We start from the raw sequence: 5,096 nt of genomic DNA on the forward strand, positions 1-5,096 counted from the left end.
CTTAGCATGCATCAAAGCATTGGAGAAGGAAATGGCAAGCCACTCCAATATTCTTGCCTGGAGAATCCCAGGGACGGAGGAGCCTGCTGGGCTGCCCTCTGTGGGGTCGCGCAGGGTCGGACATGACTGAAGCGACGCAGCAGCAGCGGCAGAAAGTTCTCACTTTTCTCTCTTCAAACTCTGAGTTTCTCCTAGTCCAGCCATGCTCACAGAGGTTTTAAGCGGATTGATTAGTGCTTGAAAAGCACCTTTATACATGAAAAGTAGCTAAGTACTAATTTAATCTTTTAAAGTCTGGATTATTCCTGTTGCAGCTCTCATTTCATACTTTTTCCATAAGGTCACCAGATTGTAGACAGTTACTAGGACTAGAACTGTTCTATGACCCAACACGCAAAATGGCTCTGGGCAAGGAATGCTGATTCTAACAATGACCTACTCCTTTAAAAAGATTCCTGTTGGCCCCCTGGGGCCGCAGGCGCGCGGGCCGCGCTTCCCCGCGGCGGCCGCCAGAGTGTGAGGTATTTGGCGCGAGCGCGCGCGAGTTCGGGAGCGTGCGCGGGCTCGGGAGCCTGCGCGGGCTGGAGAACGGCGGGCTGTCGGGAGCCGCGACGACCGTTGGTGGGCGCCCGTTGGTGGCGCACTCTCTAACGTCAGCGGCGAGCCACACGAGGCAGAGGCGGTGGCGGTGGCGTGGCCCTCGCTGGTGGGCCTTGGCGGCGGCGGCGACGACGGAGCGTGTGTGAACCAGGACCGAGGTCGAGGTGCGCTCTCCCCCACAGAAATGACTGACAACACTGTGTCCAACAGTGCCTTGGCGAGTCTTTTTGAGTGTCCGGTGTGTTTGAACCATGTCTTGCCTCCAATTACACAGTGCCAGAATGGCCACCTCGTTTGCAGTGAATGCCGCTCAAGGCTCACCCATTGTCCAACTTGCCAGGGCCCGCTGACAGGCGTTCGCAACTTGGCCATGGAGAGAGTGGCCGATTTAGTACTCTTCCCGTGTAGATACGCCTCTTCTGGATGCGGAGCAACCGTGCCACCCAAAGAAAAAGCAGACCACGAAGAACACTGTGAGTTTAGGCCCTGTCGTTGCCCTTGCCCTGGCACTTCCTGTGGGTGGCAAGGCGCCATGGATGCCGTTGTACCACACGTGATGCAGCACTATAACAACTCCGTTATAACCCTGCAGGGAGAAGTTGTCGTTTTCCTTGCAGTCAACATTAATCTGGCTGGTACCCTTAACAGGGTGATGGTGCAGTCCTGTTTTGGGTCTCAGTTCTTACTAATTTTGGAGAAACTGGAAATCCACGACAGTTTCCCGAAATTCTTTGCCGTTGTCCAGCTGGTAGGAACACGCGAGCAAGCTGAACATTTTACTTATCGACTTGAGCTAAATGGTACGAGACGGCGATTGATGTGGGAAGCCACGCCTCTATCTATTCATGAGCGAATGGAAACAGCGTTTCTGAACTGTGACTGCCTAGTTTTATACCCCAGAGTTGCAGAACTTTTCGCAGAAAATGGCGATTTAAGCATCAATGTAACTATTTCCATGACTTGAAATGGTGATCAAACATTTTCTGACAAGTGTTTAAAACCAATACATTCAGTTTCACAGAGAATAAGGCACCTGTCTTCCTACCAACCAGAAACTTTGGGTAGGTTGAAGCTAGAGATATTAAGCTATAGAAGATGAAAGCGTGTTAAATACAGGAAACAGTTGCATGTAATAACACTAATAGATTTAAAATAAGCCAACAGTAAACCACTAGAAAATATAGGTATATTTATACCCGAGATGGGCATCTTTGGAATTAAAATAGGAACCTTTGAAAACTAATTCTGAAGTTTTGTTTATGGTAGATTGAATGTACTGTTGAAAAATACTGGGTTCTTTTTTCTGTGCCTGAACTGTGTGAGTGCGTGTGTGTGTGTGTGTGCACACACATGCTTGGATTTCTTCTCCTGTAACTCACGAGCCATATTGACTGGTCTTCGACCACTGCATTTCCCTTCTGTGAGTCAATACATAGTGCTCTTGTGTGTGTATTTTTGAGTGTGTGTTTATGCATTTGCTAATTTTTAATTCTAGTTTTTAATTAAAAAAATTTGACTTTCTTTTCTGTAAAAGAAACTAAAATGACTCTTATTTATTTGATGTCACCACAAAGAGTTTTTCAGGGATTTGGAAATGAGAGCATTTTGTATTTGGTGTAGAGCAAAAAAAGCTATTCATGTAAAGGGTTTTCCTGAGAGCTCCACTGGTGAAGAATCTGGCTGCAATGCAGGAGAGCATGGTTCGATTGCTGGGTGGGAGAAAAATCTGCTGGAGAGGGATAGGCTACCCACTCCAGTATTCTTGGGCTTCCCTTGTGGCTCAGCTGGTGAAGAATTGGCTTGCAATGTGGGAGATCTGGGTTGGATATCTGGGTTGGGAAGATGCCTGGAGAAGGAATGGCTACCCACTCCAGTACTCGTGCCTGGAAAATCCCATGGACGGAGGAGCCTGGTAGGCTGCAGTCCATGGGGTCGCTAAGAGTCCAACATGACTTAGCGATTTCACTTTGACTTTTCACTTTCATGCATTGGAGAAGGACATGGCAACTCCCTCCAGTGTTCTTGCCTGGAGAATCCCAGGGACGGGGGAGCCTGGTGGGCTGCCGTCCATGGGGTCGCTAAGAGTCCAACACGACTGAAGCGACTTAGCAGCAGCAGCAGCAGCAGCAGCACGGGAGGAAAGCACTTCTATGGAAACAGTACCATTCCCACATCTTTCCGTGCTTACATAGTAAGCTTATAACTAGAGGGTGAGCATGGGGTACTTTAGCCATGGAATATTAAATGTTTAAGAGGTGGAAAGCTAAGAGGAAAAGTGAATGACCGAATCTCAGTGTGTATGAATGGTTAGTAGCTAGGTGCTACAGTCCTATAAATGACTGGTGGGGTTGCAGTTTCACCAATTTATTAAGAACCAGAGAAGGATGAATATTAGAGTTAGTCAAGATGGCGGGGGTGGGAAGTAAAACACACTCCTGGGGAACTAAACAAATGCTATCACTGGACAACAGACGAACAGTGACAGATACAATTTACTATCTCCATACAAGTCAATGCACATTGGAAAAAATTAAACTGCTTGCAGACCCTGAGAGATTTTGAATTAGTGTTGGGTTGACAGAGAAATTCATCTGAGGTTTCTCCATTACATCTTAACAGAAAACCTGGAAGAACTTTTTGGCCAACCCAATATATCCTGAGAGGGGGAACAAAACCCTTAAATGTCCAACACGGAAAATTCAGTGAGATTGTCTTATCAGTGCTGACTGTTGTCAAATGCTAAGCAAAATATGAGATGCATTTTGAAACAAGTGAAAAATTATTCAAAAGATATAATGACATACCACGTACATATTCCTAAGGCTTATGACCACAACACACCAAAAATAATACATACATACGTATGATATTCATTTGGCCTTGTTTAGAGCAAACAAATGTCTTCAACTTTATTTTGGTGTCGTGAAACATAATTGAGGATACACTTAGCATTTCGCTATCCCTCTGTGTCATAAAATAAAATGGGAAAAGAAAATACACCGAACCACTGATGTTTAGCATAAACAGGTCTGGAAGAGAGTATATAATCATAATAGAAGGTAGTACGGGATAGCGGCTGTGAGCATAGGCTTTCGAATCAGACACACCAAAGTCCCAATCCCACCTTATCGATAAAAATGCTATCCTTAGCTCGTGAGATTAACCCATTGTGTAGTCTACTAATTCCCAATAAGTGAAGGTTGGAAAAAAAATGTAGGCTTCCTGTCATAGATAACCATATAGCTTTTCTAGATCTCAATAGGGCCAACTGAGGTTCTATATTCTTTAATAAATGTTTCTACTGAAACATAACAATATGCATTCTAAAAAGTATACAAATCCAAGCATACAGCTCAATGAATTTTCACAGCATGAAGAGATCTGTGTGGGAGTTTCCTGGTTTCCTAGTGGTTAGGACTCTGGGCTTTCAATGCCACGGCCAGAGTTCAATCCCTGGTCGGGGAACTGAGATCCCACGAGCTGTGTGGTGCGTCAAACAACCCCCACCCCCCGCAAAAATAAAAACCCCTGTGTAACCATTCCCCAAGTCAAATAGAACATTCCCCTTCCCATTCATTATCCTCCTCCTACTCAAAATTAATCACTATTGATTATCATAGATTAGGTTTGTGTTTTTGAACTTTATATAACTGTAATCAAAGAGTATGTAGTCTTTTGTGGCTGACAGCTTTCACTCAATATGGTGTTTGTGAGTTTCCTCCACATGGCTGCCTGTGGTAACTGTTTGTTCGATTTCACAGCTGTGAAGCATTGAATTAACTGAATATACATTATGTATCCGTATTCCTGTTGATTAACATTTACTTGCTGGTTCTCATATGATGCTGCTGTGAAATTTCGTGTACATGATACTGGTGAATCTATGTATGTATTTATGTTGGTACGGAATTTCTGGGTCATATGTTAAACATATATTCAGCTTTAATCAAGATAGAGAAGCAATTTTCCAAAGTGGCTGTACCAACTTACACTTCCATCGGCAGTATATAAGAATTCCTGCTGTTCCATTTCCTAGCCAACACTTTAGACTTTTTAAATTTTAGTATAATTCTGTTAGGTATCATCATTTGCTGTTCAGTTCAGTTCAGTTCAGTCGCTCAGTCGCGTCCAACTCTTTGAGACCCCATGAATCGCAGCACGCCAGGCCTCCCTGTCCATCATCAACTCCCGGAGTTCACTCAGATTCATGTCCATCGAGTCAGTGATGCCATCCAGCCATCTCATCCTCGGTTGTCCCCTTCTCCTCCTGCCCCCAATCCCTCCCAGCATCAGAGTCTTTTCCAATCAGTCAACTCTTCCCATGAGGTGGCCAAAGTACTGGAGCTTCAGCTTTAGCATCATTCCTTCCAAAGAAATCCCAGGGTTGATCTCCTTCAGAATGGACTGGTTGGACCTCCTTGCAGTCCAAGGGACTCTCAAGAGTCTTCTCCAACACCACAGTTCAAAAGCATCAATTCTTCGGCGCTCAGCCTTCT

At 44.9% G+C, this 5,096-nt stretch overlaps 1 pseudogene; it reads left to right on the forward strand.

The window, feature by feature from the left end:
* Window positions 1-430: 430 nt before the first annotated feature.
* LOC138071005 (E3 ubiquitin-protein ligase SIAH1-like) lies at window positions 431-1,564 on the forward strand (annotated as a pseudogene).
* The last annotated feature ends 3,532 nt before the right edge of the window (window positions 1,565-5,096 follow it).

The sequence above is a fragment of the Capricornis sumatraensis genome, chromosome X (genome assembly GCF_032405125.1).
Source record: "Capricornis sumatraensis isolate serow.1 chromosome X, serow.2, whole genome shotgun sequence".
In the NCBI taxonomy this organism is placed as follows: Eukaryota; Metazoa; Chordata; class Mammalia; order Artiodactyla; family Bovidae; genus Capricornis; species Capricornis sumatraensis.